This window comes from Oncorhynchus mykiss, chromosome 16 (genome assembly GCF_013265735.2).
Source record: "Oncorhynchus mykiss isolate Arlee chromosome 16, USDA_OmykA_1.1, whole genome shotgun sequence".
Taxonomy (NCBI): Eukaryota; Metazoa; Chordata; class Actinopteri; order Salmoniformes; family Salmonidae; genus Oncorhynchus; species Oncorhynchus mykiss.
In genome coordinates this window covers 23,651,366-23,673,153 of record NC_048580.1, presented here as the reverse complement: position 1 = coordinate 23,673,153, position 21,788 = coordinate 23,651,366, and the positions used below count along the sequence as shown (strand labels likewise).

Genomic DNA, 21,788 nt, shown 5'->3' with positions numbered 1-21,788 from the left:
ATGCTTCCTGCATGATGCCTAGTTCAGATTTAGTTGACTGTATCATTTGGAATGAAAACCTGGTTCTCTGGGGAAATGTACCATCTGACAATGCCCCCTCGTCAGAACGTGCCTCTGCCCGGCAGGTTAGGTGTATGAAAATAAGCAAAAGCAGAGCCCGGAGGGTTAGTTGTATGAAAATAAGCAAAATCAGAGCCCGGATAGCTCAGTCGGTAGAGCATCAGACTTTTAATCTGAGGGTCCAGGGTTCAAGTCCCTGTTCGGGCGATGCTTTAATGTTCACCTTTCTTCGCTACGCTGTCTTTCTGAACTTGCATTTTCCTTGACTTTCCATGACATGTTCGACCTGAGGACAAAACACTCACAGAGCCAAAACAGCTTAGTCTGAAGACATCCTCATAGTACCGATAAAGTTTGTAGAAACATGTCAAACAATGTCAAAATGAGTCCTCAGGTTGTCTATTGTCTTAATAATTGATAATATTTCAACCGGACAATAGCGTATTCAATAGAAAGGAAAAACAACGAAGGGTGCGCACTCGGTCACGCTCGCAAACCAGCACTGCATGCTTCCTGCATGATGCCTAGTTCAGATTTAGTTGACTGTATCATTTGGAATGAAAACCTGGTTCTCTGGGGAAATGTACCATCTGACAATGCCCCCTCGTCAGAACGTGCCTCTGCCCGGCAGGTTAGGTGTATGAAAATAAGCAAAAGCAGAGCCCGGAGGGTTAGGTGTATGAAAATAAGCAAAATCAGAGCCCGGATAGCTCAGTCGGTAGAGCATCAGACTTTTAATCTGAGGGTCCAGGGTTCAAGTCCCTGTTCGGGCGATGCTTTAATGTTCACCTTTCTTCGCTACGCTGTCTTTCTGAACTTGCATTTTCCTTGACTTTCCATGACATGTTCGACCTGAGGACAAAACACTCACAGAGCCAAAACAGCTTAGTCTGAAGACATCCTCATAGTACCGATAAAGTTTGTAGAAACATTGACAGAAAGGTCTCGTTCTTCGTAATTTTTCAGAAAAGAAGCCTGAAACAATGTCTAAAGACTGTTGACATCTAGTGGAAGCCATAGGAACTGCAATCTGGGTCCGAACCCATTAGAAACTCAATAAGCATTCAATTGAAAACTACCCACATCAAAAACAAATCGCACTTCCTGGAATGATTTTCCTCAGGTTTTCGCCTGCCGTATTAGTTATGTTATACTCACAGACAGGATTTTAACAGTTTTGGAAACTTTAGAGTGTTTTATATCCACATCTACCAATTATATGCATATCCGAGCTTCTGGGCCTGAGTAACAGGGCACGCTTCTCATCCATATGCCGAAATACTGCCCCCAAGCCAAAAATTAGTTCAACTCCCTGTTCGAAGACTGATTTAAGTCTGTCAATCACACAGCATCATCTTATTTAGGAATTTGCAGTGTGCCATGCTTCTGTGAGAGACAATTGTAATTTTAAGCAGCATTGGTTTGGTGGTTTCTGAATTGTGCTGATTCATTGACTTCGCTGTGTAAAGAAGGCAGAGATTGCACACATAAAATCCCTGACCACGACGCGATTTGAACACGCAACCTTCTGATCTGGAGTCAGACGCGCTACCTTTGCGCCACGAGGTCTTGTACAATGTTTTTTTGGAGGGGATGCCTAGTTCAGATTTAGTTGACTGTATCATTTGGAATGAAAACCTGGTTCTCTGGGGAAATGTACCATCTGACAATGCCCCCTCGTCAGAACGTGCCTCTGCCCGGCAGGTTAGGTGTATGAAAATAAGCAAAAGCAGAGCCCGGAGGGTTAGGTGTATGAAAATAAGCAAAATCAGAGCCCGGATAGCTCAGTCGGTAGAGCATCAGACTTTTAATCTGAGGGTCCAGGGTTCAAGTCCCTGTTCGGGCGATGCTTTAATGTTCACCTTTCTTCACTACGCTGTCTTTCTGAACTTGCATTTTCCTTGACTTTCCATGACATGTTCGACCTGAGGACAAAACACTCACAGAGCCAAAACAGCTTAGTCTGAAGACATCCTCATAGTACCGATAAAGTTTGTAGAAACATGTCAAACAATGTCAAAATGAATCCTCAGGTTGTCTATTGTCTTAATAATTGATAACATTTCAACCGGACAATAGCGTATTCAATAGAAAGGAAAAACAACGAAGGGTGCGCACTCGGTCACGCTCGCAAACCAGCACTGCATGCTTCCTGCATGATGCCTAGTTCAGATTTAGTTGACTGTATCATTTGGAATGAAAACCTGGTTCTCTGGGGAAATGTACCATCTGACAATGCCCCCTCGTCAGAACGTGCCTCTGCCCGGCAGGTTAGGTGTATGAAAATAAGCAAAAGCAGAGCCCGGAGGGTTAGGTGTATGAAAATAAGCAAAATCAGAGCCCGGATAGCTCAGTCGGTAGAGCATCAGACTTTTAATCTGAGGGTCCAGGGTTCAAGTCCCTGTTCGGGCGATGCTTTAATGTTCACCTTTCTTCGCTACGCTGTCTTTCTGAACTTGCATTTTCCTTGACTTTCCATGACATGTTCGACCTGAGGACAAAACACTCACAGAGCCAAAACAGCTTAGTCTGAAGACATCCTCATAGTACCGATAAAGTTTGTAGAAACATGTCAAACAATGTCAAAATGAGTCCTCAGGTTGTCTATTGTCTTAATAATTGATAATATTTCAACCGGACAATAGCGTATTCAATAGAAAGGAAAAACAACGAAGGGTGCGCACTCGGTCACGCTCGCAAACCAGCACTGCATGCTTCCTGCATGATGCCTAGTTCAGATTTAGTTGACTGTATCATTTGGAATGAAAACCTGGTTCTCTGGGGAAATGTACCATCTGACAATGCCCCCTCGTCAGAACGTGCCTCTGCCCGGCAGGTTAGGTGTATGAAAATAAGCAAAAGCAGAGCCCGGAGGGTTAGGTGTATGAAAATCAGCAAAATCAGAGCCCGGATAGCTCAGTCGGTAGAGCATCAGACTTTTAATCTGAGGGTCCAGGGTTCAAGTCCCTGTTCGGGCAATGCTTTAATGTTCACCTTTCTTCGCTACGCTGTCTTTCTGAACTTGCATTTTCCTTGACTTTCCATGACATGTTCGACCTGAGGACAAAACACTCACAGAGCCAAAACAGCTTAGTCTGAAGACATCCTCATAGTACCGATAAAGTTTGTAGAAACATGTCAAACAATGTCAAAATGAGTCCTCAGGTTGTCTATTGTCTTAATAATTGATAATATTTCAACCGGACAATAGCGTATTCAATAGAAAGGAAAAACAACGAAGGGTGCGCACTCGGTCACGCTCGCAAACCAGCACTGCATGCTTCCTGCATGATGCCTAGTTCAGATTTAGTTGACTGTATCATTTGGAATGAAAACCTGGTTCTCTGGGGAAATGTACCATCTGACAATGCCCCCTCGTCAGAACGTGCCTCTGCCCGGCAGGTTAGGTGTATGAAAATAAGCAAAAGCAGAGCCCGGAGGGTTAGGTGTATGAAAATAAGCAAAATCAGAGCCCGGATAGCTCAGTCGGTAGAGCATCAGACTTTTAATCTGAGGGTCCAGGGTTCAAGTCCCTGTTCGGGCGATGCTTTAATGTTCACCTTTCTTCGCTACGCTGTCTTTCTGAACTTGCATTTTCCTTGACTTTCCATGACATGTTCGACCTGAGGACAAAACACTCACAGAGCCAAAACAGCTTAGTCTGAAGACATCCTCATAGTACCGATAAAGTTTGTAGAAACATTGACAGAAAGGTCTCGTTCTTCGTAATTTTTCAGAAAAGAAGCCTGAAACAATGTCTAAAGACTGTTGACATCTAGTGGAAGCCATAGGAACTGCAATCTGGGTCCGAACCCATTAGAAACTCAATAAGCATTCAATTGAAAACTACCCACATCAAAAACAAATCGCACTTCCTGGAATGATTTTCCTCAGGTTTTCGCCTGCCGTATTAGTTATGTTATACTCACAGACAGGATTTTAACAGTTTTGGAAACTTTAGAGTGTTTTATATCCACATCTACCAATTATATGCATATCCGAGCTTCTGGGCCTGAGTAACAGGGCACGCTTCTCATCCATATGCCGAAATACTGCCCCCAAGCCAAAAATTAGTTCAACTCCCTGTTCGAAGACTGATTTAAGTCTGTCAATCACACAGCATCATCTTATTTAGGAATTTGCAGTGTGCCATGCTTCTGTGAGAGACAATTGTAATTTTAAGCAGCATTGGTTTGGTGGTTTCTGAATTGTGCTGATTCATTGACTTCGCTGTGTAAAGAAGGCAGAGATTGCACACATAAAATCCCTGACCACGACGCGATTTGAACACGCAACCTTCTGATCTGGAGTCAGACGCGCTACCTTTGCGCCACGAGGTCTTGTACAATGTTTTTTTGGAGGGGATGCCTAGTTCAGATTTAGTTGACTGTATCATTTGGAATGAAAACCTGGTTCTCTGGGGAAATGTACCATCTGACAATGCCCCCTCGTCAGAACGTGCCTCTGCCCGGCAGGTTAGGTGTATGAAAATAAGCAAAAGCAGAGCCCGGAGGGTTAGGTGTATGAAAATAAGCAAAATCAGAGCCCGGATAGCTCAGTCGGTAGAGCATCAGACTTTTAATCTGAGGGTCCAGGGTTCAAGTCCCTGTTCGGGCGATGCTTTAATGTTCACCTTTCTTCGCTACGCTGTCTTTCTGAACTTGCATTTTCCTTGACTTTCCATGACATGTTCGACCTGAGGACAAAACACTCACAGAGCCAAAACAGCTTAGTCTGAAGACATCCTCATAGTACCGATAAAGTTTGTAGAAACATTGACAGAAAGGTCTCGTTCTTCGTAATTTTTCAGAAAAGAAGCCTGAAACAATGTCTAAAGACTGTTGACATCTAGTGGAAGCCATAGGAACTGCAATCTGGGTCCGAACCCATTAGAAACTCAATAAGCATTCAATTGAAAACTACCCACATCAAAAACAAATCGCACTTCCTGGAATGATTTTCCTCAGGTTTTCGCCTGCCGTATTAGTTATGTTATACTCACAGACAGGATTTTAACAGTTTTGGAAACTTTAGAGTGTTTTATATCCACATCTACCAATTATATGCATATCCGAGCTTCTGGGCCTGAGTAACAGGGCACGCTTCTCATCCATATGCCGAAATACTGCCCCCAAGCCAAAAATTAGTTCAACTCCCTGTTCGAAGACTGATTTAAGTCTGTCAATCACACAGCATCATCTTATTTAGGAATTTGCAGTGTGCCATGCTTCTGTGAGAGACAATTGTAATTTTAAGCAGCATTGGTTTGGTGGTTTCTGAATTGTGCTGATTCATTGACTTCGCTGTGTAAAGAAGGCAGAGATTGCACACATAAAATCCCTGACCACGACGCGATTTGAACACGCAACCTTCTGATCTGGAGTCAGACGCGCTACCTTTGCGCCACGAGGTCTTGTACAATGTTTTTTTGGAGGGGATGCCTAGTTCAGATTTAGTTGACTGTATCATTTGGAATGAAAACCTGGTTCTCTGGGGAAATGTACCATCTGACAATGCCCCCTCGTCAGAACGTGCCTCTGCCCGGCAGGTTAGGTGTATGAAAATAAGCAAAAGCAGAGCCCGGAGGGTTAGGTGTATGAAAATAAGCAAAATCAGAGCCCGGATAGCTCAGTCGGTAGAGCATCAGACTTTTAATCTGAGGGTCCAGGGTTCAAGTCCCTGTTCGGGCGATGCTTTAATGTTCACCTTTCTTCACTACGCTGTCTTTCTGAACTTGCATTTTCCATGACATGTTCGACCTGAGGACAAAACACTCACAGAGCCAAAACAGCTTAGTCTGAAGACATCCTCATAGTACCGATAAAGTTTGTAGAAACATGTCAAACAATGTCAAAATGAATCCTCAGGTTGTCTATTGTCTTAATAATTGATAACATTTCAACCGGACAATAGCGTATTCAATAGAAAGGAAAAACAACGAAGGGTGCGCACTCGGTCACGCTCGCAAACCAGCACTGCATGCTTCCTGCATGATGCCTAGTTCAGATTTAGTTGACTGTATCATTTGGAATGAAAACCTGGTTCTCTGGGGAAATGTACCATCTGACAATGCCCCCTCGTCAGAACGTGCCTCTGCCCGGCAGGTTAGGTGTATGAAAATAAGCAAAAGCAGAGCCCGGAGGGTTAGGTGTATGAAAATAAGCAAAATCAGAGCCCGGATAGCTCAGTCGGTAGAGCATCAGACTTTTAATCTGAGGGTCCAGGGTTCAAGTCCCTGTTCGGGCGATGCTTTAATGTTCACCTTTCTTCGCTACGCTGTCTTTCTGAACTTGCATTTTCCTTGACTTTCCATGACATGTTCGACCTGAGGACAAAACACTCACAGAGCCAAAACAGCTTAGTCTGAAGACATCCTCATAGTACCGATAAAGTTTGTAGAAACATGTCAAACAATGTCAAAATGAGTCCTCAGGTTGTCTATTGTCTTAATAATTGATAATATTTCAACCGGACAATAGCGTATTCAATAGAAAGGAAAAACAACGAAGGGTGCGCACTCGGTCACGCTCGCAAACCAGCACTGCATGCTTCCTGCATGATGCCTAGTTCAGATTTAGTTGACTGTATCATTTGGAATGAAAACCTGGTTCTCTGGGGAAATGTACCATCTGACAATGCCCCCTCGTCAGAACGTGCCTCTGCCCGGCAGGTTAGGTGTATGAAAATAAGCAAAAGCAGAGCCCGGAGGGTTAGGTGTATGAAAATCAGCAAAATCAGAGCCCGGATAGCTCAGTCGGTAGAGCATCAGACTTTTAATCTGAGGGTCCAGGGTTCAAGTCCCTGTTCGGGCAATGCTTTAATGTTCACCTTTCTTCGCTACGCTGTCTTTCTGAACTTGCATTTTCCTTGACTTTCCATGACATGTTCGACCTGAGGACAAAACACTCACAGAGCCAAAACAGCTTAGTCTGAAGACATCCTCATAGTACCGATAAAGTTTGTAGAAACATGTCAAACAATGTCAAAATGAGTCCTCAGGTTGTCTATTGTCTTAATAATTGATAATATTTCAACCGGACAATAGCGTATTCAATAGAAAGGAAAAACAACGAAGGGTGCGCACTCGGTCACGCTCGCAAACCAGCACTGCATGCTTCCTGCATGATGCCTAGTTCAGATTTAGTTGACTGTATCATTTGGAATGAAAACCTGGTTCTCTGGGGAAATGTACCATCTGACAATGCCCCCTCGTCAGAACGTGCCTCTGCCCGGCAGGTTAGGTGTATGAAAATAAGCAAAAGCAGAGCCCGGAGGGTTAGGTGTATGAAAATAAGCAAAATCAGAGCCCGGATAGCTCAGTCGGTAGAGCATCAGACTTTTAATCTGAGGGTCCAGGGTTCAAGTCCCTGTTCGGGCGATGCTTTAATGTTCACCTTTCTTCGCTACGCTGTCTTTCTGAACTTGCATTTTCCTTGACTTTCCATGACATGTTCGACCTGAGGACAAAACACTCACAGAGCCAAAACAGCTTAGTCTGAAGACATCCTCATAGTACCGATAAAGTTTGTAGAAACATTGACAGAAAGGTCTCGTTCATCGTAATTTTTCAGAAAAGAAGCCTGAAACAATGTCTAAAGACTGTTGACATCTAGTGGAAGCCATAGGAACTGCAATCTGGGTCCGAACCCATTAGAAACTCAATAAGCATTCAATTGAAAACTACCCACATCAAAAACAAATCGCACTTCCTGGAATGATTTTCCTCAGGTTTTCGCCTGCCGTATTAGTTATGTTATACTCACAGACAGGATTTTAACAGTTTTGGAAACTTTAGAGTGTTTTATATCCACATCTACCAATTATATGCATATCCGAGCTTCTGGGCCTGAGTAACAGGGCACGCTTCTCATCCATATGCCGAAATACTGCCCCCAAGCCAAAAATTAGTTCAACTCCCTGTTCGAAGACTGATTTAAGTCTGTCAATCACACAGCATCATCTTATTTAGGAATTTGCAGTGTGCCATGCTTCTGTGAGAGACAATTGTAATTTTAAGCAGCATTGGTTTGGTGGTTTCTGAATTGTGCTGATTCATTGACTTCGCTGTGTAAAGAAGGCAGAGATTGCACACATAAAATCCCTGACCACGACGCGATTTGAACACGCAACCTTCTGATCTGGAGTCAGACGCACTACCTTTGCGCCACGAGGTCTTGTACAATGTTTTTTTGGAGGGGATGCCTAGTTCAGATTTAGTTGACTGTATCATTTGGAATGAAAACCTGGTTCTCTGGGGAAATGTACCATCTGACAATGCCCCCTCGTCAGAACGTGCCTCTGCCCGGCAGGTTAGGTGTATGAAAATAAGCAAAAGCAGAGCCCGGAGGGTTAGGTGTATGAAAATAAGCAAAATCAGACCCCGGATAGCTCAGTCGGTAGAGCATCAGACTTTTAATCTGAGGGTCCAGGGTTCAAGTCCCTGTTCGGGCGATGCTTTAATGTTCACCTTTCTTCACTACGCTGTCTTTCTGAACTTGCATTTTCCTTGACTTTCCATGACATGTTCGACCTGAGGACAAAACACTCACAGAGCCAAAACAGCTTAGTCTGAAGACATCCTCATAGTACCGATAAAGTTTGTAGAAACATGTCAAACAATGTCAAAATGAATCCTCAGGTTGTCTATTGTCTTAATAATTGATAACATTTCAACCGGACAATAGCGTATTCAATAGAAAGGAAAAACAACGAAGGGTGCGCACTCGGTCACGCTCGCAAACCAGCACTGCATGCTTCCTGCATGATGCCTAGTTCAGATTTAGTTGACTGTATCATTTGGAATGAAAACCTGGTTCTCTGGGGAAATGTACCATCTGACAATGCCCCCTCGTCAGAACGTGCCTCTGCCCGGCAGGTTAGGTGTATGAAAATAAGCAAAAGTTTTTAATCTGAGGGTCCAGGGTTCAAGTCCCTGTTCGGGCGATGCTTTAATGTTCACCTTTCTTCGCTACGCTGTCTTTCTGAACTTGCATTTTCCTTGACTTTCCATGACATGTTCGACCTGAGGACAAAACACTCACAGAGCCAAAACAGCTTAGTCTGAAGACATCCTCATAGTACCGATAAAGTTTGTAGAAACATTGACAGAAAGGTCTCGTTCTTTGTAATTTTTCAGAAAAGAAGCCTGAAACAATGTCTAAAGACTGTTGACATCTAGTGGAAGCCATAGGAACTGCAATCTGGGTCCGAACCCATTAGAAACTCAATAAGCATTCAATTGAAAACTACCCACATCAAAAACAAATCGCACTTCCTGGAATGATTTTCCTCAGGTTTTCGCCTGCCGTATTAGTTCTGTTATACTCACAGACAGGATTTTAACAGTTTTGGAAACTTTAGAGTGTTTTATATCCACATCTACCAATTATATGCATATCCGAGCTTCTGGGCCTGAGTAACAGGGCACGCTTCTCATCCATATGCCGAAATACTGCCCCCAAGCCCAAAATTAGTTCAACTCCCTGTTCGAAGACTGATTTAAGTCTGTCAATCACACAGCATCATCTTATTTAGGAATTTGCAATGTGCCATGCTTCTGTGAGAGACAATTGTAATTTTAAGCAGCATTGGTTTGGTGGTTTCTGAATTGTGCTGATTCATTGACTTCGCTGTGTAAAGAAGGCAGAGATTGCACACATAAAATCCCTGACCACGACGCGATTTGAACACGCAACCTTCTGATCTGGAGTCAGACGCGCTACCTTTGCACCACGAGGTCTTGTACAATGTGTTTTTTGGAGGGGATGCCTAGTTCAGATTTTGTTGACTGTATCATTTGGAATGAAAACCTGGTTCTCTGGGGAAATGTACCATCTGACAATGCCCCCTCGTCAGAACGTGCCTCTGCCCGGCAGGTTAGGTGTATGAAAATAAGCAAAAGCAGAGCCCGGAGGGTTAGGTGTATGAAAATAAGCAAAATCAGAGCCCGGATAGCTCAGTCGGTAGAGCATCAGACTTTTAATCTGAGGGTCCAGGGTTCAAGTCCCTGTTCGGGCGATGCTTTAATGTTCACCTTTCTTCACTACGCTGTCTTTCTGAACTTGCATTTTCCTTGACTTTCCATGACATGTTCGACCTGAGGACAAAACACTCACAGAGCCAAAACAGCTTAGTCTGAAGACATCCTCATAGTACCGATAAAGTTTGTAGAAACATGTCAAACAATGTCAAAATGAATCCTCAGGTTGTCTATTGTCTTAATAATTGATAATATTTCAACCGGACAATAGCGTATTCAATAGAAAGGAAAAACAACGAAGGGTGCGCACTCGGTCACGCTCGCAAACCAGCACTGCATGCTTCCTGCATGATGCCTAGTTCAGATTTAGTTGACTGTATCATTTGGAATGAAAACCTGGTTCTCTGGGGAAATGTACCATCTGACAATGCCCCCTCGTCAGAACGTGCCTCTGCCCGGCATGTTAGGTGTATGAAAATAAGCAAAAGCAGAGCCCGGAGGGTTAGGTGTATGAAAATAAGCAAAATCAGAGCCCGGATAGCTCAGTCGGTAGAGCATCAGACTTTTAATCTGAGGGTCCAGGGTTCAAGTCCCTGTTCGGGCGATGCTTTAATGTTCACCTTTCTTCACTACGCTGTCTTTCTGAACTTGCATTTTCCTTGACTTTCCATGACATGTTCGACCTGAGGACAAAACACTCACAGAGCCAAAACAGCTTAGTCTGAAGACATCCTCATAGTACCGATAAAGTTTGTAGAAACATGTCAAACAATGTCAAAATGAATCCTCAGGTTGTCTATTGTCTTAATAATTGATAATATTTCAACCGGACAATAGCGTATTCAATAGAAAGGAAAAACAACGAAGGGTGCGCACTCGGTCACGCTCGCAAACCAGCACTGCATGCTTCCTGCATGATGCCTAGTTCAGATTTAGTTGACTGTATCATTTGGAATGAAAACCTGGTTCTCTGGGGAAATGTACCATCTGACAATGCCCCCTCGTCAGAACGTGCCTCTGCCCGGCAGGTTAGGTGTATGAAAATAAGCAAAAGCAGAGCCCGGAGGGTTAGGTGTATGAAAATAAGCAAAATCAGAGCCCGGATAGCTCAGTCGGTAGAGCATCAGACTTTTAATCTGAGGGTCCAGGGTTCAAGTCCCTGTTTGGGCGATGCTTTAATGTTCACCTTTCTTCGCTACGCTGTCTTTCTGAACTTGCATTTTCCTTGACTTTCCATGACATGTTCGACCTGAGGACAAAACACTCACAGAGCCAAAACAGCTTAGTCTGAAGACATCCTCATAGTACCGATAAAGTTTGTAGAAACATTGACAGAAAGGTCTCGTTCTTCGTAATTTTTCAGAAAAGAAGCCTGAAACAATGTCTAAAGACTGTTGACATCTAGTGGAAGCCATAGGAACTGCAATCTGGGTCCGAACCCATTAGAAACTCAATAAGCATTCAATTGAAAACTACCCACATCAAAAACAAATCGCACTTCCTGGAATGATTTTCCTCAGGTTTTCGCCTGCCGTATTAGTTATGTTATACTCACAGACAGGATTTTAACAGTTTTGGAAACTTTAGAGTGTTTTATATCCACATCTACCAATTATATGCATACCCGAGCTTCTGGGCCTGAGTAACAGGGCACGCTTCTCATCCATATGCCGAAATACTGCCCCCAAGCCCAAAATTAGTTCAACTCCCTGTTCGAAGACTGATTTAAGTCTGTCAATCACACAGCATCATCTTATTTAGGAATTTGCAGTGTGCCATGCTTCTGTGAGAGACAATTGTAATTTTAAGCAGCATTGGTTTGGTGGTTTCTGAAAAGCCACATTGGTTCTTGTGCTGATTCATTGACTTCGCTGTGTAAAGAAGGCAGAGATTGCACACAAAAAATCCCTGACCACGACGCGATTTGAACACGCAACCTTCTGATCTGGAGTCAGACGCTCTACCTTTGCGCCACGAGGTCTTGTACAATGTTTTTTTGAGGGGATGCCTAGTTCAGATTTAGTTGACCGATAAAGTTTGTAGAAACATGTCAAACAATGTCAAAATGAATCCTCAGGTTGTCTATTGTCTTAATAATTGATAATATTTCAACCGGACAATAGCGTATTCAATAGAAAGGAAAAACAACGAAGGGTGCGCACTCGGTCACGCTCGCAAACCAGCACTGCATGCTTCCTGCATGCTTCCTGCATGATGCCTAGTTCAGATTTAGTTGACTGTATCATTTGGAATGAAAACCTGGCTCTCTGGGGAAATGTACCATCTGACAATGCCCCCTCGTCAGAACGTGCCTCTGCCCGGCAGGTTAGGTGTATGAAAATAAGCAAAAGCAGAGCCCGGAGGGTTAGGTGTATGAAAATAAGCAAAATCAGAGCCCGGATATCTCAGTCGGTAGAGCATCAGACTTTTAATCTGAGGGTCCAGGGTTCAAGTCCCTGTTCGGGCGATGCTTTAATGTTCACCTTTCTTCGCTACGCTGTCTTTCTGAACTTGCATTTTCCTTGACTTTCCATGACATGTTCGACCTGAGGACAAAACACTCACAGAGCCAAAACAGCTTAGTCTGAAGACATCCTCATAGTACCGATAAAGTTTGTAGAAACATTGACAGAAAGGTCTCGTTCTTCGTAATTTTTCAGAAAAGAAGCCTGAAACAATGTCTAAAGACTGTTGACATCTAGTGGAAGCCATAGGAACTGCAATCTGGGTCCGAACCCATTAGAAACTCAATAAGCATTCAATTGAAAACTACCCACATCAAAAACAAATCGCACTTCCTGGAATGATTTTCCTCAGGTTTTCGCCTGCCGTATTAGTTATGTTATACTCACAGACAGGATTTTAACAGTTTTGGAAACTTTAGAGTGTTTTATATCCACATCTACCAATTATATGCATATCCGAGCTTCTGGGCCTGAGTAACAGGGCACGCTTCTCATCCATATGCCGAAATACTGCCCCCAAGCCCAAAATTAGTTCAACTCCCTGTTCGAAGACTGATTTAAGTCTGTCAATCACACAGCATCATCTTATTTAGGAATTTGCAGTGTGCCATGCTTCTGTGAGAGACAATTGTAATTTTAAGCGGTGGTTTCTGAAAAGCCACATTGGTTCTTGTGCTGATTCATTGACTTCGCTGTGTAAAGAAGGCAGAGATTGCACACATAAAATCCCTGACCACGACGCGATTTGAACACGCAACCTTCTGATCTGGAGTCAGACGCCCTACCTTTGCGCCACGAGGTCTTGTACAATGTTTTTTTGGAGGGTCCAGGGTTCAAGTCCCTGTTCGGGCGATGCTTTAATGTTCACCTTTCTTCGCTACGCTGTCTTTCTGAACTTGCATTTTCCTTGACTTTCCATGACATGTTCGACCTGAGGACAAAACACTCACAGAGCCAAAACAGCTTAGTCTGAAGACATCCTCATAGTACCGATAAAGTTTGTAGAAACATTGACAGAAAGGTCTCGTTCTTTGTAATTTTTCAGAAAAGAAGCCTGAAACAATGTCTAAAGACTGTTGACATCTAGTGGAAGCCATAGGAACTGCAATCTGGGTCCGAACCCATTAGAAACTCAATAAGCATTCAATTGAAAACTACCCACATCAAAAACAAATCGCACTTCCTGGAATGATTTTCCTCAGGTTTTCGCCTGCCGTATTAGTTATGTTATACTCACAGACAGGATTTTAACAGTTTTGGAAACTTTAGAGTGTTTTATATCCACATCTACCAATTATATGCATATCCGAGCTTCTGGGCCTGAGTAACAGGGCACGCTTCTCATCCATATGCCGAAATACTGCCCCCAAGCCCAAAATTAGTTCAACTCCCTGTTCGAAGACTGATTTAAGTCTGTCAATCACACAGCATCATCTTATTTAGGAATTTGCAGTGTGCCATGCTTCTGTGAGAGACAATTGTAATTTTAAGCAGCATTGGTTTGGTGGTTTCTGAATTGTGCTGATTCATTGACTTCGCTGTGTAAAGAAGGCAGAGATTGCACACATAAAATCCCTGACCACGACGCGATTTGAACACGCAACCTTCTGATCTGGAGTCAGACGCGCTACCTTTGCGCCACGAGGTCTTGTACAATGTTTTTTTGGAGGGGATGCCTAGTTCAGATTTAGTTGACTGTATCATTTGGAATGAAAACCTGGTTCTCTGGGGAAATGTACCATCTGACAATGCCCCCTCGTCAGAACGTGCCTCTGCCCGGCAGGTTAGGTGTATGAAAATAAGCAAAAGCAGAGCCCGGAAGGTTAGGTGTATGAAAATAAGCAAAATCAGAGCCCGGATAGCTCAGTCGGTAGAGCATCAGACTTTTAATCTGAGGGTCCAGGGTTCAAGTCCCTGTTCGGGCGATGCTTTAATGTTCACCTTTCTTCACTACGCTGTCTTTCTGAACTTGCATTTTCCTTGACTTTCCATGACATGTTCGACCTGAGGACAAAACACTCACAGAGCCAAAACAGCTTAGTCTGAAGACATCCTCATAGTACCGATAAAGTTTGTAGAAACATGTCAAACAATGTCAAAATGAATCCTCAGGTAGTCTATTGTCTTAATAATTGATAATATTTCAACCGGACAATAGCGTATTCAATAGAAAGGAAAAACAACGAAGGGTGCGCACTCGGTCACGCTCGCAAACCAGCACTGCATGCTTCCTGCATGATGCCTAGTTCAGATTTAGTTGACTGTATCATTTGGAATGAAAACCTGGTTCTCTGGGGAAATGTACCATCTGACAATGCCCCCTCGTCAGAACGTGCCTCTGCCCGGCAGGTTAGGTGTATGAAAATAAGCAAAAGCAGAGCCCGGAGGGTTAGGTGTATGAAAATAAGCAAAATCAGAGCCCGGATAGCTCAGTCGGTAGAGCATCAGACTTTTAATCTGAGGGTCCAGGGTTCAAGTCCCTGTTTGGGCGATGCTTTAATGTTCACCTTTCTTCGCTACGCTGTCTTTCTGAACTTGCATTTTCCTTGACTTTCCATGACATGTTCGACCTGAGGACAAAACACTCACAGAGCCAAAACAGCTTAGTCTGAAGACATCCTCATAGTACCGATAAAGTTTGTAGAAACATTGACAGAAAGGTCTCGTTCTTCGTAATTTTTCAGAAAAGAAGCCTGAAACAATGTCTAAAGATTGTTGACATCTAGTGGAAGCCATAGGAACTGCAATCTGGGTCCGAACCCATTAGAAACTCAATAAGCATTCAATTGAAAACTACCCACATCAAAAACAAATCGCACTTCCTGGAATGATTTTCCTCAGGTTTTCGCCTGCCGTATTAGTTATGTTATACTCACAGACAGGATTTTAACAGTTTTGGAAACTTTAGAGTGTTTTATATCCACATCTACCAATTATATGCATATCCGAGCTTCTGGGCCTGAGTAACAGGGCACGCTTCTCATCCATATGCCGAAATACTGCCCCCAAGCCCAAAATTAGTTCAACTCCCTGTTCGAAGACTGATTTAAGTCTGTCAATCACACAGCATCATCTTATTTAGGAATTTGCAGTGTGCCATGCTTCTGTGAGAGACAATTGTAATTTTAAGCGGTGGTTTCTGAAAAGCCACATTGGTTCTTGTGCTGATTCATTGACTTCGCTGTGTAAAGAAGGCAGAGATTGCACACATAAAATCCCTGACCACGACGCGATTTGAACACGCAACCTTCTGATCTGGAGTCAGACGCGCTACCTTTGCGCCACGAGGTCTTGTACAATGTTTTTTTGGAGGGTCCAGGGTTCAAGTCCCTGTTCGGGCGATGCTTTAATGTTCACCTTTCTTCGCTACGCTGTCTTTCTGAACTTGCATTTTCCTTGACTTTCCATGACATGTTCGACCTGAGGACAAAACACTCACAGAGCCAAAACAGCTTAGTCTGAAGACATCCTCATAGTACCGATAAAGTTTGTAGAAACATTGACAGAAAGGTCTCGTTCTTCGTAATTTTTCAGAAAAGAAGCCTGAAACAATGTCTAAAGACTGTTGACATCTAGTGGAAGCCATAGGAACTGCAATCTGGGTCCGAACCCATTAGAAACTCAATAAGCATTCAATTGAAAACTACCCACATCAAAAACAAATCGCACTTCCTGGAATGATTTTCCTCAGGTTTTCGCCTGCCGTATTAGTTATGTTATACTCACAGACAGGATTTTAACAGTTTTGGAAACTTTAGAGTGTTTTATATCCACATCTACCAATTATATGCATATCCGAGCTTCTGGGCCTGAGTAACAGGGCACGCTTCTCATCCATATGCCGAAATACTGCCCCCAAGCCCAAAATTAGTTCAACTCCCTGTTCGAAGACTGATTTAAGTCTGTCAATCACACAGCATCATCTTATTTAGGAATTTGCAGTGTGCCATGCTTCTGTGAGAGACAATTGTAATTTTAAGCGGTGGTTTCTGAAAAGCCACATTGGTTCTTGTGCTGATTCATTGACTTCGCTGTGTAAAGAAGGCAGAGATTGCACACATAAAATCCCTGACCACGACGCGATTTGAACACGCAACCTTCTGATCTGGAGTCAGACGCGCTACCTTTGCGCCACGAGGTCTTGTACAATGTTTTTTTGGAGGGGATGCCTAGTTCAGATTTAGTTGACTGTATCATTTGGAATGAAAACCTGGTTCTCTGGGGAAATGTACCATCTGACAATGCCCCCTCGTCAGAACGTGCCTCTGCCCGGCAGGTTAGGTGTATGAAAATAAGCAAAAGCAGAGCCCGGAGGGTTAGGTGTATGAAAATAAGCAAAATCAGAGCCCGGATAGCTCAGTCGGTAGAGCATCAGACTTTTAATCTGAGGGTCCAGGGTTCAAGTCCCTGTTCGGGCGATGCTTTAATGTTCACCTTTCTTCACTACGCTGTCTTTCTGAACTTGCATTTTCCTTGACTTTCCATGACATGTTCGACCTGAGGACAAAACACTCACAGAGCCAAAACAGCTTAGTCTGAAGACATCCTCATAGTACCGATAAAGTTTGTAGAAACATGTCAAACAATGTCAAAATGAATCCTCAGGTAGTCTATTGTCTTAATAATTGATAATATTTCAACCGGACAATAGCGTATTCAATAGAAAGGAAAAACAACGAAGGGTGCGCACTCGGTCACGCTCGCAAACCAGCACTGCATGCTTCCTGCATGATGCCTAGTTCAGATTTAGTTGACTGTATCATTTGGAATGAAAACCTGGTTCTCTGGGGAAATGTACCATCTGACAATGCCCCCTCGTCAGAACGTGCCTCTGCCCGGCAGGTTAGGTGTATGAAAATAAGCAAAAGCAGAGCCCGGAGGGTTAGGTGTATGAAAATAAGCAAAATCAGAGCCCGGATAGCTCAGTCGGTAGAGCATCAGACTTTTAATCTGAGGGTCCAGGGTTCAAGTCCCTGTTTGGGCGATGCTTTAATGTTCACCTTTCTTCGCTACGCTGTCTTTCTGAACTTGCATTTTCCTTGACTTTCCATGACATGTTCGACCTGAGGACAAAACACTCACAGAGCCAAAACAGCTTAGTCTGAAGACATCCTCATAGTACCGATAAAGTTTGTAGAAACATTGACAGAAAGGTCTCGTTCTTCGTAATTTTTCAGAAAAGAAGCCTGAAACAATGTCTAAAGACTGTTGACATCTAGTGGAAGCCATAGGAACTGCAATCTGGGTCCGAACCCATTAGAAACTCAATAAGCATTCAATTGAAAACTACCCACATCAAAAACAAATCGCACTTCCTGGAATGATTTTCCTCAGGTTTTCGCCTGCCGTATTAGTTATGTTATACTCACAGACAGGATTTTAACAGTTTTGGAAACTTTAGAGTGTTTTATATCCACATCTACCAATTATATGCATATCCGAGCTTCTGGGCCTGAGTAACAGGGCACGCTTCTCATCCATATGCCGAAATACTGCCCCCAAGCCCAAAATTAGTTCAACTCCCTGTTCGAAGACTGATTTAAGTCTGTCAATCACACAGCATCATCTTATTTAGGAATTTGCAGTGTGCCATGCTTCTGTGAGAGACAATTGTAATTTTAAGCGGTGGTTTCTGAAAAGCCACATTGGTTCTTGTGCTGATTCATTGACTTCGCTGTGTAAAGAAGGCAGAGATTGCACACATAAAATCCCTGACCACGACGCGATTTGAACACACAACCTTCTGATCTGGAGTCAGACGCGCTACCTTTGCGCCACGAGGTCTTGTACAATGTTTTTTTGGAGGGTCCAGGGTTCAAGTCCCTGTTCGGGCGATGCTTTAATGTTCACCTTTCTTCGCTACGCTGTCTTTCTGAACTTGCATTTTCCTTGACTTTCCATGACATGTTCGACCTGAGGACAAAACACTCACAGAGCCAAAACAGCTTAGTCTGAAGACATCCTCATAGTACCGATAAAGTTTGTAGAAACATTGACAGAAAGGTCTCGTTCTTCGTAATTTTTCAGAAAAGAAGCCTGAAACAATGTCTAAAGACTGTTGACATCTAGTGGAAGCCATAGGAACTGCAATCTGGGTCCGAACCCATTAGAAACTCAATAAGCATTCAATTGAAAACTACCCACATCAAAAACAAATCGCACTTCCTGGAATGATTTTCCTCAGGTTTTCGCCTGCCGTATTAGTTATGTTATACTCACAGACAGGATTTTAACAGTTTTGGAAACTTTAGAGTGTTTTATATCCACATCTACCAATTATATGCATATCCGAGCTTCTGGGCCTGAGTAACAGGGCACGCTTCTCATCCATATGCCGAAATACTGCCCCCAAGCCCAAAATTAGTTCAACTCCCTGTTCGAAGACTGATTTAAGTCTGTCAATCACACAGCATCATCTTATTTAGGAATTTGCAGTGTGCCATGCTTCTGTGAGAGACAATTGTAATTTTAAGCGGTGGTTTCTGAAAAGCCACATTGGTTCTTGTGCTGATTCATTGACTTCGCTGTGTAAAGAAGGCAGAGATTGCACACATAAAATCCCTGACCACGACGCGATTTGAACACGCAACCTTCTGATCTGGAGTCAGACGCGCTACCTTTGCGCCACGAGGTCTTGTACAATGTTTTTTTGGAGGGGATGCCTAGTTCAGATTTAGTTGACTGTATCATTTGGAATGAAAACCTGGTTCTCTGGGGAAATGTACCATCTGACAATGCCCCCTCGTCAGAACGTGCCTCTGCCCGGCAGGTTAGGTGTATGAAAATAAGCAAAAGCAGAGCCCGGAGGGTTAGGTGTATGAAAATAAGCAAAATCAGAGCCCGGATAGCTCAGTCGGTAGAGCATCAGACTTTTAATCTGAGGGTCCAGGGTTCAAGTCCCTGTTCGGGCGATGCTTTAATGTTCACCTTTCTTCACTACGCTGTCTTTCTGAACTTGCATTTTCCTTGACTTTCCATGACATGTTCGACCTGAGGACAAAACACTCACAGAGCCAAAACAGCTTAGTCTGAAGACATCCTCATAGTACCGATAAAGTTTGTAGAAACATGTCAAACAATGTCAAAATGAATCCTCAGGTAGTCTATTGTCTTAATAATTGATAATATTTCAACCGGACAATAGCGTATTCAATAGAAAGGAAAAACAACGAAGGGTGCGCACTCGGTCACGCTCGCAAACCAGCACTGCATGCTTCCTGCATGATGCCTAGTTCAGATTTAGTTGACTGTATCATTTGGAATGAAAACCTGGTTCTCTGGGGAAATGTACCATCTGACAATGCCCCCTCGTCAGAACGTGCCTCTGCCCGGCAGGTTAGGTGTATGAAAATAAGCAAAAGCAGAGCCCGGAGGGTTAGGTGTATGAAAATAAGCAAAATCAGAGCCCGGATAGCTCAGTCGGTAGAGCATCAGACTTTTAATCTGAGGGTCCAGGGTTCAAGTCCCTGTTTGGGCGATGCTTTAATGTTCACCTTTCTTCGCTACGCTGTCTTTCTGAACTTGCATTTTCCTTGACTTTCCATGACATGTTCGACCTGAGGACAAAACACTCACAGAGCCAAAACAGCTTAGTCTGAAGACATCCTCATAGTACCGATAAAGTTTGTAGAAACATTGACAGAAAGGTCTCGTTCTTCGTAATTTTTCAGAAAAGAAGCCTGAAACAATGTCTAAAGACTGTTGACATCTAGTGGAAGCCATAGGAACTGCAATCTGGGTCCGAACCCATTAGAAACTCAATAAGCATTCAATTGAAAACTACCCACATCAAAAACAAATCGCACTTCCTGGAATGATTTTCCTCAGGTTTTCGCCTGCCGTATTAGTTATGTTATACTCACAGACAGGATTTTAACAGTTTTGGAAACTTTAGAGTGTTTTATATCCACATCTACCAATTATATGCATATCCGAGCTTCTGGGCCTGAGTAACAGGGCACGCTTCTCATCCATATGCCGAAATACTGCCCCCAAGCCCAAAATTAGTTCAACTCCCTGTTCGAAGACTGATTTAAGTCTGTCAATCACACAGCATCATCTTATTTAGGAATTTGCAGTGTGCCATGCTTCTGTGAGAGACAATTGTAATTTTAAGCGGTGGTTTCTGAAAAGCCACATTGGTTCTTGTGCTGATTCATTGACTTCGCTGTGTAAAGAAGGCAGAGATTGCACACATAAAATCCCTGACCACGACGCGATTTGAACACGCAACCTTCTGATCTGGAGTCAGACGCGCTACCTTTGCGCCACGAGGTCTTGTACAATGTTTTTTTGGAGGGTCCAGGGTTCAAGTCCCTGTTCGGGCGATGCTTTAATGTTCACCTTTCTTCGCTACGCTGTCTTTCTGAACTTGCATTTTCCTTGACTTTCCATGACATGTTCGACCTGAGGACAAAACACTCACAGAGCCAAAACAGCTTAGTCTGAAGACATCCTCATAGTACCGATAAAGTTTGTAGAAACATTGACAGAAAGGTCTCGTTCTTCGTAATTTTTCAGAAAAGAAGCCTGAAACAATGTCTAAAGACTGTTGACATCTAGTGGAAGCCATAGGAACTGCAATCTGGGTCCGAACCCATTAGAAACTCAATAAGCATTCAATTGAAAACTACCCACATCAAAAACAAATCGCACTTCCTGGAATGATTTTCCTCAGGTTTTCGCCTGCCGTATTAGTTATGTTATACTCACAGACAGGATTTTAACAGTTTTGGAAACTTTAGAGTGTTTTATATCCACATCTACCAATTATATGCATATCCGAGCTTCTGGGCCTGAGTAACAGGGCACGCTTCTCATCCATATGCCGAAATACTGCCCCCAAGCCCAAAATTAGTTCAACTCCCTGTTCGAAGACTGATTTAAGTCTGTCAATCACAGAGCATCATCTTATTTAGGAATTTGCAGTGTGCCATGCTTCTGTGAGAGACAATTGTAATTTTAAGCGGTGGTTTCTGAAAAGCCACATTGGTTCTTGTGCTGATTCATTGACTTCGCTGTGTAAAGAAGGCAGAGATTGCACACATAAAATCCCTGACCACGACGCGATTTGAACACGCAACCTTCTGATCTGGAGTCAGACGCGCTACCTTTGCGCCACGAGGTCTTGTACAATGTTTTTTTGGAGGGGATGCCTAGTTCAGATTTAGTTGACTGTATCATTTGGAATGAAAACCTGGTTCTCTGGGGAAATGTACCATCTGACAATGCCCCCTCGTCAGAACGTGCCTCTGCCCGGCAGGTTAGGTGTATGAAAATAAGCA

At 43.3% G+C, this 21,788-nt stretch overlaps 34 non-coding genes across 34 annotated transcripts; 22 read left to right on the top strand and 12 right to left on the bottom strand.

Annotated features, from left to right (window-relative positions):
• The first annotated feature begins 194 nt into the window (after positions 1–194).
• On the top strand, positions 195–267 carry trnak-uuu. The gene has a single exon. It is a non-coding gene; the product is annotated as a tRNA-Lys (tRNA).
• Positions 268–760: 493 nt separating this feature from the next.
• On the top strand, positions 761–833 carry trnak-uuu. Its single transcript has one exon. It is a non-coding gene; the product is annotated as a tRNA-Lys (tRNA).
• Positions 834–1,557: 724 nt separating this feature from the next.
• On the bottom strand, positions 1,558–1,629 carry trnaw-cca. Its single transcript has one exon. It is a non-coding gene; the product is annotated as a tRNA-Trp (tRNA).
• Positions 1,630–1,833: 204 nt separating this feature from the next.
• On the top strand, positions 1,834–1,906 carry trnak-uuu. Its single transcript has one exon. It is a non-coding gene; the product is annotated as a tRNA-Lys (tRNA).
• Positions 1,907–2,399: 493 nt separating this feature from the next.
• trnak-uuu lies at positions 2,400–2,472 on the top strand. Its single transcript has one exon. It is a non-coding gene; the product is annotated as a tRNA-Lys (tRNA).
• A 493-nt stretch (positions 2,473–2,965) lies between these two features.
• trnak-uuu lies at positions 2,966–3,038 on the top strand. The gene has a single exon. It is a non-coding gene; the product is annotated as a tRNA-Lys (tRNA).
• A 493-nt stretch (positions 3,039–3,531) lies between these two features.
• Positions 3,532–3,604, top strand: trnak-uuu. Its single transcript has one exon. It is a non-coding gene; the product is annotated as a tRNA-Lys (tRNA).
• A 724-nt stretch (positions 3,605–4,328) lies between these two features.
• Positions 4,329–4,400, bottom strand: trnaw-cca. The gene has a single exon. It is a non-coding gene; the product is annotated as a tRNA-Trp (tRNA).
• A 204-nt stretch (positions 4,401–4,604) lies between these two features.
• trnak-uuu lies at positions 4,605–4,677 on the top strand. Its single transcript has one exon. It is a non-coding gene; the product is annotated as a tRNA-Lys (tRNA).
• Positions 4,678–5,401: 724 nt separating this feature from the next.
• On the bottom strand, positions 5,402–5,473 carry trnaw-cca. The gene has a single exon. It is a non-coding gene; the product is annotated as a tRNA-Trp (tRNA).
• Positions 5,474–5,677: 204 nt separating this feature from the next.
• Positions 5,678–5,750, top strand: trnak-uuu. The gene has a single exon. It is a non-coding gene; the product is annotated as a tRNA-Lys (tRNA).
• Positions 5,751–6,233: 483 nt separating this feature from the next.
• Positions 6,234–6,306, top strand: trnak-uuu. The gene has a single exon. It is a non-coding gene; the product is annotated as a tRNA-Lys (tRNA).
• A 493-nt stretch (positions 6,307–6,799) lies between these two features.
• Positions 6,800–6,872, top strand: trnak-uuu. Its single transcript has one exon. It is a non-coding gene; the product is annotated as a tRNA-Lys (tRNA).
• Positions 6,873–7,365: 493 nt separating this feature from the next.
• trnak-uuu lies at positions 7,366–7,438 on the top strand. Its single transcript has one exon. It is a non-coding gene; the product is annotated as a tRNA-Lys (tRNA).
• Positions 7,439–8,162: 724 nt separating this feature from the next.
• Positions 8,163–8,234, bottom strand: trnaw-cca. Its single transcript has one exon. It is a non-coding gene; the product is annotated as a tRNA-Trp (tRNA).
• A 204-nt stretch (positions 8,235–8,438) lies between these two features.
• On the top strand, positions 8,439–8,511 carry trnak-uuu. Its single transcript has one exon. It is a non-coding gene; the product is annotated as a tRNA-Lys (tRNA).
• Positions 8,512–9,727: 1,216 nt separating this feature from the next.
• trnaw-cca lies at positions 9,728–9,799 on the bottom strand. Its single transcript has one exon. It is a non-coding gene; the product is annotated as a tRNA-Trp (tRNA).
• Positions 9,800–10,004: 205 nt separating this feature from the next.
• On the top strand, positions 10,005–10,077 carry trnak-uuu. The gene has a single exon. It is a non-coding gene; the product is annotated as a tRNA-Lys (tRNA).
• A 493-nt stretch (positions 10,078–10,570) lies between these two features.
• Positions 10,571–10,643, top strand: trnak-uuu. The gene has a single exon. It is a non-coding gene; the product is annotated as a tRNA-Lys (tRNA).
• Positions 10,644–11,136: 493 nt separating this feature from the next.
• Positions 11,137–11,209, top strand: trnak-uuu. Its single transcript has one exon. It is a non-coding gene; the product is annotated as a tRNA-Lys (tRNA).
• Positions 11,210–12,433: 1,224 nt separating this feature from the next.
• On the top strand, positions 12,434–12,506 carry trnak-uuu. Its single transcript has one exon. It is a non-coding gene; the product is annotated as a tRNA-Lys (tRNA).
• Positions 12,507–14,080: 1,574 nt separating this feature from the next.
• On the bottom strand, positions 14,081–14,152 carry trnaw-cca. The gene has a single exon. It is a non-coding gene; the product is annotated as a tRNA-Trp (tRNA).
• Positions 14,153–14,356: 204 nt separating this feature from the next.
• Positions 14,357–14,429, top strand: trnak-uuu. The gene has a single exon. It is a non-coding gene; the product is annotated as a tRNA-Lys (tRNA).
• A 493-nt stretch (positions 14,430–14,922) lies between these two features.
• trnak-uuu lies at positions 14,923–14,995 on the top strand. Its single transcript has one exon. It is a non-coding gene; the product is annotated as a tRNA-Lys (tRNA).
• Positions 14,996–15,723: 728 nt separating this feature from the next.
• On the bottom strand, positions 15,724–15,795 carry trnaw-cca. Its single transcript has one exon. It is a non-coding gene; the product is annotated as a tRNA-Trp (tRNA).
• A 778-nt stretch (positions 15,796–16,573) lies between these two features.
• On the bottom strand, positions 16,574–16,645 carry trnaw-cca. Its single transcript has one exon. It is a non-coding gene; the product is annotated as a tRNA-Trp (tRNA).
• Positions 16,646–16,849: 204 nt separating this feature from the next.
• On the top strand, positions 16,850–16,922 carry trnak-uuu. The gene has a single exon. It is a non-coding gene; the product is annotated as a tRNA-Lys (tRNA).
• Positions 16,923–17,415: 493 nt separating this feature from the next.
• Positions 17,416–17,488, top strand: trnak-uuu. The gene has a single exon. It is a non-coding gene; the product is annotated as a tRNA-Lys (tRNA).
• A 728-nt stretch (positions 17,489–18,216) lies between these two features.
• Positions 18,217–18,288, bottom strand: trnaw-cca. Its single transcript has one exon. It is a non-coding gene; the product is annotated as a tRNA-Trp (tRNA).
• Positions 18,289–19,066: 778 nt separating this feature from the next.
• On the bottom strand, positions 19,067–19,138 carry trnaw-cca. The gene has a single exon. It is a non-coding gene; the product is annotated as a tRNA-Trp (tRNA).
• A 204-nt stretch (positions 19,139–19,342) lies between these two features.
• trnak-uuu lies at positions 19,343–19,415 on the top strand. Its single transcript has one exon. It is a non-coding gene; the product is annotated as a tRNA-Lys (tRNA).
• A 493-nt stretch (positions 19,416–19,908) lies between these two features.
• Positions 19,909–19,981, top strand: trnak-uuu. The gene has a single exon. It is a non-coding gene; the product is annotated as a tRNA-Lys (tRNA).
• A 728-nt stretch (positions 19,982–20,709) lies between these two features.
• On the bottom strand, positions 20,710–20,781 carry trnaw-cca. The gene has a single exon. It is a non-coding gene; the product is annotated as a tRNA-Trp (tRNA).
• A 778-nt stretch (positions 20,782–21,559) lies between these two features.
• Positions 21,560–21,631, bottom strand: trnaw-cca. The gene has a single exon. It is a non-coding gene; the product is annotated as a tRNA-Trp (tRNA).
• Positions 21,632–21,788: the final 157 nt, after the last annotated feature.